Below are 14,867 nucleotides of genomic sequence, written 5' to 3'. Positions count from 1 at the left end.
GTGATTTTTTAACTTGCCTTTTCAAGTGGTCTGTTAAATAATTAAGACTACAAAAACAATCCAAGGTATCTTGCTTTATTTTAATTTAATTCTTTTTATAATATAGAAGGAGGATGAAGAAACAACAATGAAACCCGGAAGGGACAGGAAGAGTGAATGTTTTTTCTTGGCTGGCTCCCTAGGGGGCTCCGTCAAAAAAAAAAAAATGAAGCTGAGCACAGGCCCCACTAACTATAAATCAGACACTATCTGAACACTAAAACCTCTCTATTGTTGCAAGTACATGGGGGGGAAAAAAGGTTACTAGAAATAGAATCTGGTAACTGTAACTCTTCAAATGGTCTGGTAGCACTTTATAGACTAACAAAACATGTAGATGGTATCATGAGCTTTCGTGGGAACAGCCCACTTCTTCAGATGACCTTTTTAACTCCAGTCATCTGAAGAAGTGGGCTGTGCCCACGAAACATATACCATATAATACCATATATATACATCTATATGTTTTGTTAGTCTATAAAGTGCTACCAGGCCATTTGTTGTTTTTTTTCTGTAACCGACTATCTCTACCCCCTGAAGCTCCTGTAGCTCTTCAAGGTTTCTCATAGTTTCTTTATACACAAGTCTTCCCACTAGGGTTGCCAGGTGTCTGGTTTTTGCCTGGATAGTCAATTATTTCTGGCCCCTCTCCGGTAAAAAAAACCCAGAAAATACTGGACATATAAATGTCGGGTATTTTCTGTTGGACAGAAGGTCAGCGGGGACATTCTTCCCCTGCCATGTCTGACGGAAATGAGGAGCATGGGGATTTGTAAAGGCGCAGCGACCTTTTTTTGTTCTCCCGTGTTTATTTGGGTTTTTTGCTCAACCAAGTTTTCCTGCCATGTTCAGGATTTTTGGCAAGTCTACTCCCCACTTTATGCACTGCAGTGAAGCCTAGTTCTAGCAAATTAACAAAGTTTAATAACTGTGGATAGTTAACCCCCACATACACATTTCCTGGATATTTAGTTGGCAACAAATGCTGAGGGATATGTTAAACTTGCAAGAAAGGATAGAATTGGAAAATAACACCCTATGCCTGTCCAGAGGGGAAGTTTTTCAATGGAACATTGCAAAACTATGCAGTTTCCAGGTGAAGAAATTTTACTTGTGAGAGTGTAACTTCTGGGCCGTCCAATTTAGATTGATCTTACCTTTTCTGCAACAAGTTCTCCCTCAGGCTACGTCTACACTATGAATTTTCTGGGCAAAAAATATGCAAATGAGGGACTCGTTTGCATGAGTCATGATCTCTGCATATATTCTGCTGACCTATTTTTGCACTGGGGTTTTTGCACAAAAACAAACAGTGTGGACGTTCTCTTTTTGCGCAAAACCCCCTTTTTCCACAAGATCGGTATACAGGCAGTCCCCGGGTTACATGGATCCGACTTACATCGGATCCCTACTTACAAACGGGGTGAGGCAACCCCGCACTAGCTGCTTCCCCCCAGCAGACCAGGGAGATGCGAAGCTAGCGCCCACCCCCAGCAGACCAGGGAGACGCAGAGCGGCTTTTCTCAGCAGACACCTCAGCTTGAGAATAAAGGACTGAGGGAAGTGAGGTGTGGGAGAATAAAACTGAGCTCTGGAGAAATGTTTGGCTAGAGTTTCCCCTACAATATGTACCAGTTCTGACTTACATACAAATTCAACTTAAGAACAAACCTACAGTCCCTATCTTGTACGTAACCCGGGGACTGCCTGTACCTACATTTTGGGGCATAAAGATCTTGCAGAAAAAGGGGGTTTTTCGCAAAAAGAAAATCTCCACACTGCTTGTTTTTGCACAAAAACCCCAGCGCAAAAATGGATTGGCAGGAAATATGCAAATAAGATCACGACACATGGAAATGGGTCCCTCATTTGCATATTTTTTTTGCTAAGAAAACTTGTAGTGTAGATGTATCCTCAGTGTGCTTTTTCAAGTTTCATACATGCTTTACTGAAATTAAAAGCAGGAAAACCTAAACAAACCCCCAAGGAGGCTGCCTCACAGAATATACTATTTATTGCCAAACAGGAGCTATTTTCTTGTTTGTCTCTTGGAACTTCCTTAATTGATTCAGTCCTAGGAAGTATGAGAATGATGTAGCATAATCCAGGTTACCAAATAGGTAACACATCTATGAAGGCCCATTGTATTTGAAATATAGTGAGGTCAGAAACCATATGAAATAACATAGCAGATGATACCAAACTGCTTAAGATAGTTAAGACCAAAGCAGTCAGTGAAGAGCTTCAAAAAGATCTTGCCAAACTAAGTGATTGGACAACAAAATGGCAAATGAAATTTAATGTTCATGAATGTAAAATAATGCACATTGGAAAACATAATCCCAACTATATATACAAAAATATGATGAGGACTAATTTGGCTACAACTACTCAAGAGAGAGATCTTGGAGTCATTGTGCATAGTTCTCTGAAAACATCCATCCAGTGTGCAGTGGCAGTGAAAAAAGCAAATAGAATGTTAGGAGTCATTAAAAAAGGATAGAGAATAAGACAGAAAATATCTTATTGCCTCTAAATATAAAACCACGGTATGCCCACATCTTGAATGCTGCCTACAGATGTGGGTGCCTCATCTTTAAAAAAAAAAAAAAAAAAAAAAAAAAAAAAAGATATTTTGGCATTGGAAAAGGTTCAGAAAAGGGCAACAAAAATGAAACAGGTCCCATATGAAGAGAGATTAAAAAGACTTGGACTTTTCACCTTAGAAAAGAGGAGACTAAGGGGGGGATACGATAGAGGTCTATAACATCATGACTGATGTGGAAAAAGGGAATAAGGAAAAGTTATTTATTTATTCCCACAATATAAGAACTAGAGGTCACCAAATGAATAGGCAGCAGGTTTCAAACAAACAAAAGGAAGTTTTTGTACACTTAGGGCACAGTCAACCTGTGGAACTCCTTGCCAGAGGATGTGGTGAAGACTAGAACTTTAACAGGGGTCAAAAAAGAGCTAGATAGATTCATGGAGGTTAGGTCCATCAATAGCTATCACCCAGGATGGGTAGGAAAGGTGTCCCTAGCCTCTGTTTCTCTGGAAGTGAGAGACGGGAGGGATCACATGAGGATTACCTGTTGTGATCCCTCCCTCTGGGGCATCTGATATTGGCCTCTGTCAGCAGACAGGATACTGGGCTTAGATGGACATTTGATCTGACCCAGGATGGACATTCTTATGTTCTTAGCCCTTCTAAACTAATTTGAAACCTTGAATTGTGTTCATATTCCATAGTAATATCTATAAAATCCACATTCATTCAGGGTCTTACACAGAAAATCTGTATTATGGAATAATGATGTTGCAGTAGTTTCAGTAAATTTCCAAATCTGGCCGAGCCTAGAGTACATTCAGATCAGAGGGAAAAGACATAGACCGAGGTCTTTAAGATCTGAAAATAGTTACTTTGAGACAGGATGGGTGAGGTAAAACCTTTTATTGGACCAACCTGTATTGGTGAAAAAGTGTTTACTTTGTAAGTTTGAATCATAGTTGAAAGTAGTAAGTGTTCACATATTTAGTATTGAATAGCTTTGTAATTACCATGCAGCTGCTGCTAGTGCATAATACAGTACTTTATCTGGGAAGGAAAACATGGAGTAAGTTTTCAGCTACTATAGGGATGAGAACTATGAGACCTGGGCCACGTCTATACTTTCTGATGGATCAATGCTCCACAGGTCGATTTTCTGGCATTTACTGGTTCTAGTATACACTTACTTGTAAGTTGAATGCTGAGGGCATCTCCAGCCGACACTTGTACTTTTTGTGAAGGGAAGCGAAAGGGAGTGTTTGCTCCTCTCTGCCTCCTGCTGCGTGGATGCCTCCAACCTTGGCTTAAGGTGAGCTGACTCCAGCTACATATTCTACATAGCTGGAGTAGTGTACTTTAAGTTGATCTTTCAGGTCTAGAGTAGACCTGGCTCTGAAGAAGGAAGGAGCAACTTCTAAAGTTCATTAATTCAGTGTTTAATTGCATAAAATAGATATACTATAAAACTGTTTTCTGTGGTATTCTGATAGAAAAACCTGAAGAAAAGATCCGTGTAAACTAAAAAGCCGGTCTCTTTTTTACCAATAGAAGTTAGTCTAATAAAAGATATTTCCTTACCACCTTGTCTCTCTGAAATATTGGAACCAACATAGCTACAACAATACTACAAACAAATACCCTGTGGGTTTTTTTCAGTAATGTATTTTGGACAAAATGTTTTACATGACTAAGCAAAACTATTAAGATGATCTATCATAAGGGATAAAGTCAAAGGTCTGAAATGTTACCGACCTTCCTATTCTTAGTCTAACTGCAAGATATACTGTGCAACATAATAAAAATAGAGTTGCCAGATGTCAGGTTTTGAACTGGACAGTCCAGTACTTGAGCTTTCTGTTCGGGAAACAAATTGAGAAAATATAAATGAGAAAATAGAAATGTCTGGTATTTTCTAAATAGGGTGTAATGTAGATTGTGATGTAATTTCATTTTTGTCTGGTATTTTTGTCAAAGCCATCTGGCAACCCTAAAAAAGGAAGTTTGCCTTGCAGTGATTAATATCATAGGGTATGTCTACACTACCCCGCTAGTTCGAACTAGCGGGGTAATGTAGGCATACCGCACTTGCAAATGAAGCCCGGGATTTGAATTTCCCGGGCTTCATTTGCATAAGCGGGGAGCCGCCATTTTTAAATCCCTGCTGCTTCGAACCCCGTGCAGCGTGGCTACACGGGGCTCGAACTAGGTAGTTCGGACTAGGTTCCTATTCCGAACTACCGGTACACCTCATTTCACGAGGAGTAACGGTAGTTCGGAATAGGCACCTAGTCCGAACTACCTAGTTCGAGCCCCGGGTAGCCGCGCTGCACGGGGTTTGAAGCAGCGGGGATTTAAAAATGGCGGCTCCCCGCTTATGCAAATGAAGCCCAGGAAATTCAAATCCCAGGCTTCATTTGCAAGTGCGGTATGCCTACATTACCCTCCTAGTTCGAACTAGGAGGGTAGTGTAGACATACCCATATGGATCTATTTGTATCAGAGCAAGTTCTAATTTGTCTTTGTCTAAGAAATCTATTTGTAAAGATTGCAAAATTATAGTCCACGATTATCTGTCAAATCTCTTGGGAGACAAATCTTAGTGATAATGTTAAGTCTTTCAGAAAGTAGTCTCCTTGTTTAATTGTGAAGATTTGAACTACGTTGTGTATGAAAGATACACAAGAAACATATTTGACAATGTATGGAGCTCTGCACCATATATTTAGAGAAAAGTATATTAATATTTTCCCCAATTTTGTAAAATGTTTCATGTCAAACATACCTAAATATAGACAGCCTGTCATTCTTACATATCTGTGTATTCGTTTCTATGCTTTTTGGTCAAATGCTATGACAAGAACACCAGAATTACAAAGGAAAGTAGGGTTTGGCTCATGTAATTGAGATTTTTATCATAAAAACAATAAAACTGGGGGGGACGACAACTTATTCATAATATTATTAAATTATTTAAACTGTGTGAATGTTCACCCATTAGCTCCCATCACACTCATCGTGCAAACTAAGCCATTAGTTAGAACAGTACGCTTCTCAAATAAAGACCCATTGGTCTCATTTTACAGGTCCATATTTCTTCCTTAACTCCTATTCATTTGTAATTCATTTTGGCCAGGTTCTTTAGTATACCAATCACTTTTCCAAGAATACCAGAGTAGTCTCTTCTTTTTCACAGATTAAAGCTAATCGCTATCTGGGGCTCTGTTTAAACTGTGTTAGAAAAATCTGAATGCATTATCAATTGGAAGACTAAGGATATGTCTGCACTACAGTGTTATTTCGAAATATCTTATTTCGAAATAACGCGTACACACAAAATGCATTTTGAAAATAGCTTTTTGCTATTTCGCAATAGCACTTCCACACTAAGTGGACGCTGAATCGCGTTTAAGGCTGTTTGGAACCAGGTGCGACAGGGCATCAGGTCAGGAGTGTCTTTGTACGGCTGCTGCCTGAGTCTTGTGCTTAAAGGGACACTCCCCTAACCACCGGGCAGCAGGTTCTCTGGTGTCCCTGCTTGCTTGCCTACCTTGATGAGGGACAGAAAAGCATTTTGTCTGTGTGCTCTGGTTGCCCTCACTCGGGACACTACAGCACTCTGCAGCATGGAGCCAGACCTGCCCCTGGGCACTCTGGTGCTTCTCGTGGATGCGTTGCTGCGAGCCTGGCTGCACTTTCTGCAGGCTGCCATCCAGGAAGGCCATTCGGGGGGCTGTCAGTATCCAGGAGGCCCTGCGGGAGAGCTTCCACCTTGACGAGCACTAAGAGCCTCCCTAGTCTGCTTCACTGGGGGCTTGTGCCTCATTCCTCCCTCACATCCTTCCACTAACCCCTCTCTAACCCCCTCTTCCTGATGTAAAATAAAATACATGTATTTTCATGAACACTAACTCTTTATTTAACAAAACTGGGGGGGAGGGGAGAGATGAACCTCTGGTGAGACTGGGGAAAGGAGGTGGGAGAGGGAAGAAGAGAGGGGGAAACCTGGGAGGGGGGAGCTGGAAGGGGGAAGCAAGGGGATGGGAAGCTAAGAGCTCAGGGTTGGGGGTCTTACCGGACCAACTTGATTTTCATGCAAACTTGCTCCTGGGTTCACATGTGGCCTTTGCTGGCCAGGCTGGCAGCTATCCTACCATAGATGGATGCATTCCTCCGTCTAGTGTGGAGATCATGGATCTTATTCAGGTTTGTGGGGGGAGTGATGCCCCCAACGTCCATAATCTACACCTTGGAACAGGAAGGTGCCCGCCTTCTCTGGGCCCTGGCACGCTCCTGGGAGCTGGCAGACTGCTCCTGGGGAGCGGTGGAGGTCTGGCTGCCAGTGACTTGCTGGCTCATGTTTTGGGACCACTGGGCCAGGGGCCGTGGCCAGGGGCCGTGACTGCTGGCTCTGGGCTGGCAGGCTTGGAGCCGGCACAGGCACTGTGGCCAGAGTCAACCCCTTTAAGGGCTCTGGGGAGGGTGGAGGGAGAGGAGTGTTTTTGGTTGAGACTGGAGTGCCCACCAGGGCACCCTGGGAAGGCTGGAGGCCTCCTATTTTGAAAGTGTCTACACAGCACTTATTTTGAAATAGCTATTTCGGATTTGGCATTATTCCTCGTGGAATGAGGTTTACCAAATTCAAAATAAGTGCGCTCCTATTTCAAATTAATTTTGCAATAGCGGTTTGGCTGTGTAGATGCTAGTAAAGTTATTTCGAAATAACTGCTGTGTAGACATACCCTGAGAGAGTTGATAGGTGAGATCCCGTAGGAAACTAGTTGAAAGGAAAAAATTGGTGATAAGAGTTGGGGATTTTATAAAGAGACATTAATAGGGTCACAGGAACAATTATCTCAATGAGTTTCTCTGCACCGCCGGGGACGGGGGAAGGAGTCGGGCCCGGAGGAGGCATGCAGTGGCTTCCTTCTCGGGGGAGGGGGGGGAGGAGGATCCTGGAAGAAGGCAGATGCAGGGGACTCTCTGCCTCCACTGGCACTCTGCCCCCTGTCCCCAGACCCCACTCCCCAGCCTCAGAACTTTGTTCCCACTCCCCTGTCCCCAGCCACAGAACTCAGTCCCCACACCCCTGTCCATAGCCACAGAACTCTGTCCCCACTCCTGTTCCCACACTCCGAACTCTGTCCCCACTCCTGTTCCCACACCCCGAACTCTGTCCCCACTCACCGAACTGTCCCCACTCCCCTGTCCCCAGCTACAGAACTCTGTTCCCACTCCCCTGTCCACAGCCACAGAACTCTGTCCCCACTCCTGTTCCCACACCCCGAACTCTGTCTCCACTCACCGAATGCTGTCCCCAGTTCCCTGTCCCCAGCTACAGAACTCTGTCCCTATTCCCGTCCCCACTCCCCAAATTCTGTCCCCACTGGCACCCTGTCCCCTGTTGTAGAACCCTGTCCTCTGCCCTCCCAGTACCCTGTTCCCTCTCCCCTGCCTCCAGCCGCAGAACTCTGTCCCCACAAAATGTATAATTATAAATGCTTAATTTTATATTTAAATAGCATGAATAAAAAACAGACCATTTATTTCATAATTATAAACACGTTATTTTAATTTTATATATTGCAGAATTTAAAAATAAACTGTTTATCAGAGTGTGTAAGTAAGGGCTGGGGACAGCAAGTGATGGACAGGAGGAGAATAGAGAGGGCGGGGCTTCAATAAAGAGTGGGGCTTCAATAAAGGGGCGAGGCGGTAGATCTTCACTTGTTCTGAGATTTAAAAAGTAATCTTGGGTGTAAAAAGGTTGGAGACCACTGTCCTAGAATACTTAAGAAACTAGCTGAAGAGATGTCTGAGCCGCTAGTCTTTAGATTATCTTTGAGAACTCAGAATGGATGGGAAAGATCCCAGACATCTAGAAAAGGGCAAATATAGTATCTAGCTATAAAAAGGGGAAGGGGGAGGGAGAGAGGACAACCCAATACATAGATGCTTAAATTCAGTGGATAGAAGCATAATGGAGCAAATAATCAGTTTGTAAATACTTAGGACATAATAAGGTGAGAAGAAATGGTCAACATGGATTTGTGAAGAACAACTCATATCAAACCAATCTAACCTTTTCTGACAGAGTAACAAAACTTATGGATACAATGAAAGCAGCAAGCGTGATATATTTAGACTTTAGTAAGGCATTTCGTACTATTTTAGATCACTTTCTCATAAACAACTGGAAAATGTAGCCTACATGAACCTACTAAAAAGTGTGTGCACAAATGCAAGTTTTATTCAGAGTAGTTATCAATAGTTCACAGTCAAGATGGAAGTATATCCTCAGTGGAGACCTGAAGGGGTCTATCCTCTGTCTGTTGAATAATGGCATAGAGCCGCATTTCTCAAACTTTGGGTCCCGACCTCCTGGTGGGTCGCGAGCAACTTAGAGGGGTGTTGCGGTATTACAAAGTTTGAGAACCCCTGGTATAGAGAGTATACTTAAGATGTTTATGGACAATACCAAGATGGAAAGGGTAGCATGTGCTTAGGAGGACAAGATTAGAATTCGAAATGGTCTTAATCTGGAGAAATGGTCTGAAATGAATAGGATTAAATTCAATAAGGACAAATGCAAAGTACTACGCTTAAGAAGGACTAATCAATTGTATAAAATACAAAGTGGGAAATGACTGCCTAGGAAAGAGTTCTGCAAAAAAAGATCTGAGGGTTTTAGTGAATCATGCACTAAATATGGGCCAACTGTGTAATACTGTTGCTAAAATAAAAGTGAACACAAGACACAGGAAGTAATTCTTCCACTCTACTCAGTAATGATAACTGGAATACTGTGTTCAGTTCTGGGCACCCCACTTAAAGATTTGGACAAATTGGAGAAAGTCCAGAGAAAAGCAACAACAATGATGAAAAGACATAAGATATGAAGAATGATTGAAAAGGGTGGAGGTTGGTTAATCTGGAGAAGAGAAGAGAAGAGAAGAGAAGAGAAGAGAAGAGAAGACCTCAGACAGTAGGACTACATCTATACTACAAGGTTTTTGCGCAAAAGCCCTTGGAGCGTCTATACCTGAAGCATACTTTTGCACAAGTAAATCAACAGTAAAATGGCAGAACAGAGGGCTTTTTGTGGTGTAGGTAAACCTCCTTCTATGAGGCATAACTCCTTTTTGCGCTACAGCTATAGCACAGAAAGGCATGTATGGATGCTCTGCAGGGGTTTCTTGCACAAATAGAGCTGATCTGAAAAAGCACAGGTGCTCTGATGGTCATTCTGTGAATAGCCATGAAAGCTTTCTTGTGCAAGAGATTCCATGCAGTGTGGACACTCTTGCGCAAAAGCGCATCACAAAAGTGATGCACTTTGAGGTGTGGACACGCTTTTGTGCAAAAAGTTTTTGCGCAAGAACTCTTCCTCAAAAGACTTCTTGCACAAAACTTCAGGGCTGTGTCTACACTGGCATGAATTTCCGGAACTGCTTAAAACGGAATACTATTCCATTTTCAGTTTTTCTGGAAAAGGAGCGTCTACATTGGCAGGCTGCTTTTCCGGAAAAGCCCTTTTTCCGGAAAAGCGTCTGTGGCCAATGTAGACGTGCTTTTCCGGAAAAGAGCCCCGATCGCCATTTTCGTGATCAGGGCTTTTTTCCAGAAAAGACTACTGGGCTGTCTACACTGGCCCTTTTCCGGAACAATGTTCCGGAATAAGGACTTATGCCCGAGCGGGAGCAGAATAGTTTTTCCGGAATAACGGCTGATTTTGTACAGTAGAGCGTCATTGCTTTTCCGGAAATTCAAGGGCCAGTGTAGACAGCTCACAGCTTATTCCGGAAAAGCGGCTGATTTTCCGGAATAAGTGGCCCAGTGTAGACACAGCCCAGCAGTGTAGATGTAGCCTAGGCATGGTAAAGTCTTCAAGTATGTAAAAGATTGTTATAAAGTGAAGGATTATCAAATTATTTTTTTTAACACTGAGGACACTGTCAAGGGGTGCCTTTCCCATCCACCAGGGAGACTGGTAAGAGGCCTTCTGTGGCCCCTCAAACTCAGGGGAGGGTGGCCTAACAATCTGTACACTTCCCCCTGTGTTCAGGGCAATATGGTCTAGTGCAGTGTTTCCCAAATGGGGTTTTGTGGAACCCTGGGGTTCCACAAAGTGAAAATAAGGGTTCTGTGAGAAAACTCATGACAAGAACATTTTATGATTAAAAATAATAATTAAGAATTTATTAATTTTATTGAAAACAATTTTCATTTGTTTGTGCCACGGCAAATGTCCCTGTGCAATGCCATCTAAGCCAAAGAGTGGGGACAATGATGCCACTACTCAGCACTGTGCACACAGTCAGTCAGTGGTGTAATTGCCTGTTATATATCATAGATAAAACTGTTATTAGGGATTCCGCAAAATTCTTTCGAGTTTAAAAGGGTTCCATGACCAAATAAAATTGGGAAACACTGGCCTAGCAGCCACAGAGTCAACAAACTTCTCTTTGGGGCCCAGGAGCTAAAGGGTGTATATAATTTCCCTTCCTTCAGGGTTAGCATGGCTTAGTGGCCAAAGAGCCAATATACAGAACTGACCCACAGCTAGAGGTTCTATACAATTCCTCTGCAGCCAGGGTAGCACAGCCTAGTGGCCAAAGAGGTAAAACTGTTCTCCTGTGGCCAGGGTAGCATGGCCTAGTGGTCACAGACTCAATACCATTCCCCCGCAGTTAGGGAAGCATGGCTTAGTGGCTGGCCACAGAATCAATACACCGAAGACAAAGCTTCCAGCATGAGATAAGTGAGAAGGGGTAGTGGGATCCAGGCCTTCCCTCTCCACTGGGTCCTAGCTCATGGCCCTGTTGGCAGCGGAGTGGTCTGCTGCTAGTCTGGCAAGGAATCCCACCGCAACACGCTGAAATCTCAGGGAGCAATTCCCCACACTGGGCTACCTCATACCTGTACATTCACTGATCAGAGGGCTTTCCCCACTGTCCTCGCAGCCTGGCTGCTGCTGATTGATCCAGCTATGTTTTCTCCTCTGCAGCTCCTGGTGTAACTCCTTCCCCTGCAGCAATCTGCCCTGGCTGAGCATCTCTGCAGGCCTTTATCACCAGCCTTCAGCTGGAGCATGCCCAGCAGGGCTATGGGGTGTTGCCTCCTCAGTCAGGTGAGCCAGATTAACCCTTTTGGGCCTACTGCAGAGTTGATACACCCTGTCACAGAGGGTGCATCTAGACTGGCATGATTTTGCACAAAAGCGACCACTTTGGCGCAAAAACATGCCACCTGTCTACACTGGCCGCAAGTATTTGCGCAAGAACACTGACTTTGTAATGTACAAAATCTGTGGTTCTTGCGTAAATACTCTGACGCTCCCACTCAGGGATAAGCCCTCTTGCGAGTATTCTTGCGCAAAAGGGCCAGTGCAGACAGCCACGTTAATTTCTTGCGTAAGAAAGCCCGATGGCTAAAATGGCCATCGGAGCTTTCTTGCACAAGAGAGTGTCTACACTGGCACGGATGCTTTTGCGCAAAAGCAAATCTTTTGCACAAAGGCACATACCAGTGTAGTTGCTCTCTTGTGCAAATACTTTTAACGGAAAAACTTTTCTGTTAAAAGTATTGGTGCAAAATCATGCCAGTCTAGACGTAGCCAGACAGTAAAGGGCGTAAATTGCAACAAGGGAGAGTTGGGTGAAACATTAGAAAAACTTCCTAGGTTTCAGAGTAGTTAAGCACTGGAACAAATTACCTGTGGAGGTTATGGAATCTCTCTTGTTGGATGTTTTTAATAACAGGTTAGACAAACACCTGTCAGGGTTTATGTAATACTGTTTTGCCTCAGACAAGAGGACTAGACAAGATGACTTAATCAGGTCTCTTCCAGGGTCCAACATTTCCATGATTCTATGCATGTGTAAATAGCCTTAAGAGATGGCTTTGTGAAAGAGAAACACCTATGGCAAGGGACATTTTCTTAATTTTTGGACTTTGCTGGAGGAAGCCAAAAAAAGCTGGAGGGTAGTTGGCAAAGCTGAATTCAGGGAAATTATTCTGTATTATACTGAACTCTCGTTGCTGCTGTTAGCTTCTCTCAGAGCTGGAATGTGGCATCCAACCAACATGGTGCTGATGCTAGAATTACAGGGAAAACATCTAGAGTGGCTGTTTACTGCAGTTTCAGCTGTAGCTGTGTTATCAGTGGTAACTACAGTGATTCTAGAATTCTCTTTCACTGACACAGAGCAGTGAAGGCTATGCAGGGTGAGCCAATTGCTTCTGAGCTGTTGACCTGTACTTGCTTGTTTTCTTTTGAATGTTTTGTTTTGGTTGTTTTTCAGCAAAAGAACCACATCCGCCTATTGGCAAGTTCAAGCTGCTCTTTGAAAAGGAGTGTTATAAAATAATCTGCTGTGCTAGGAACACAGCAAAGAGGTTTATGAAATACTAGGATTTAATACCCACTGCTGTTCTTTCAATTCCAGTACTTGGATTTGTTCCCTCTCAAACAGGAGATGGATGTCATGTAGGCCCAACACCCTTAGGAAGCATGAATAAATATTTGGTTAAAAAAAAACCCAAAACCAAACACAATACAAATAATGAATCCTGTAGGGTTTGTATTATATTTATTTTTACAGCACCCACATGTGTGCTAGGCATATTAGGGAAAATAAAATTATTAGCACTAGTTCCTCTTTTTCTTTTTCTTTTTCTTTTTTTTAGCTTCCAGTACAGAGAAATCATTTTATTACTTGCCAGATTATCTTATATGAGGGGGAAAATCTAGGAATAATGCTTGTGTTGTACGATGAAAAGCTAGATCGTTGTTTTGAGATGGGGTGGGGTTTGGAGAGAAGTGTATTGCTTTGAAATTAATACTTTTCACCAGTATCCTTAAGATACTTAGACAATCACGTTCTTTTCAGGAAAGCTTCTTTCAGAAACATTTAGGAGCCAAATCATGGGCCACTAAAGCCAATGAGAATTTTGCCATTGACTTTAAAGAGATTAGGCTATCATGGGGGTTCTCCAGCTGGGAGTCCTGATCCCTCAGGAGGACATGAGGTTACTACATATGAGCTACGTCTACACTGCGGAGTGTCCATACTACAAAATTCACAGAGTGTCCACACTACAAGCACGTTTTTGTGGAAGAAAAAGTACAGTAGATTGTGAGAAGGCAGAGCTTTTTGTGCAAGAGTTATTTCTCTTTCTATGAGGAATAAGCCTTTTTGTGTAAGAGCTTTTGCGCAAAAAGGCATGTGTGGATGGACAATAGGGGTTTCTTGCGCAAGAAACCCCTATCAGAAAAAGCACAGGTGCTCTGATAGCCATTCTGTGAATGGCCATGAGAGTTTTCTTGCCCAAGAGCATCCATGGCAATGCAGATGCTCTCTTGTAGGGTTGCCAGATGGTCTCCCAAAAAATACTGAACACACGGGCTAAAAACTTTTGTCAAACAAAAACAAACAAACAAAAAGATCACACTTGTCGGGCATACAAAAAGAAACCCTGCACCGCCTGGCTTCAGCACGCAACCACAGGAGGCGCCACCAGGCTTCCGTCCAGTATCCAGCCAGAAAAACAGAAAATACCAGACATTACACATGTCCGGTACTTTCTGAATTTTTTTTACCAGACAGAGGGCGCAAAACCGCAAGTGATCCACCCCCTCTTGCCCATTCCCAGCATCTGGCAAACAGAGACCAGGGATGCTTCACTGCTTGACTTTGCAGTATAAAGGGGTGTCTGTCAAAGCACCCTCGGATGAAGTGGGAGATTGAGGAGGACTCACAGGGGGAGGTTGTGAGGAGGCACGTGGGGGAGGGGGTGGAGGGCTCAGAGGAGCAGTTGTGGAGTCTCCGAGGGGGGAGTTATGGGAGGAAGGGGGGCTCGCAGGAGCTGCCTGCCCAGGGCGAGGACCTGGCACCTGTACGTGCCGTGTGTCTCTGACCTCGCATGGTGTTCCGGGCACAGCTGCCGGGTCTGTGCGCAGGACGGGTCCAGCGCCTGGCCAATCCAGAGCTCTTCTGCTTCAGGGACCTGAGCGGCGGGTCCGTTTCTCGCGCTGGAGGCAGGGCCCAGTGATGTCGCAGGGCTGGAGCAGCCACTGGCCGCAGCCGGAGTCCAACAGGCCGAGCCCCCGGCAGGCACTCCCTCTAGTTTCTAGCAGAAGCCGGGAATCCCAGCACTCCCCCTACCCCAGCCCGGCTTTTGCATGCGACCATAGGCTCCCAGCGCCAATTGGGGCCCTGCCTCCCAGTCACTCCCCCACCCCTCCCAGGCTTCCGTCTGGTGCCCAGCTGAAAATTCA

The 14,867-nt window shown here is 44.0% G+C and overlaps 1 protein-coding gene across 13 annotated transcripts in view; it reads left to right on the top strand.

Moving 5' to 3' along the window:
* ARVCF (ARVCF delta catenin family member) overlaps nt 1-14,867 on the top strand; it is a 592,161-nt gene that overhangs the window by 127,671 nt on the left and 449,623 nt on the right. For 2 of the 13 annotated variants that reach the window (XM_075898324.1, XM_075898315.1), the window contains one exon: nt 11,595-11,717. The exons of the other annotated variants lie outside the window; for them this stretch is intronic. The gene's annotated coding sequence lies outside the window, so the exon portion shown is untranslated. The remainder of the gene's footprint in view (nt 1-11,594; nt 11,718-14,867) is intronic. 13 annotated transcript variants of the gene reach the window in all.

The sequence above is a fragment of the Pelodiscus sinensis genome, chromosome 15 (assembly GCF_049634645.1).
Source record: "Pelodiscus sinensis isolate JC-2024 chromosome 15, ASM4963464v1, whole genome shotgun sequence".
Lineage (NCBI taxonomy): Eukaryota > Metazoa > Chordata > Testudines > Trionychidae > Pelodiscus > Pelodiscus sinensis.
The sequence above is the reverse complement of the archived record's forward strand: the minus strand, read 5'-3'. Positions and strand labels throughout refer to the sequence as shown.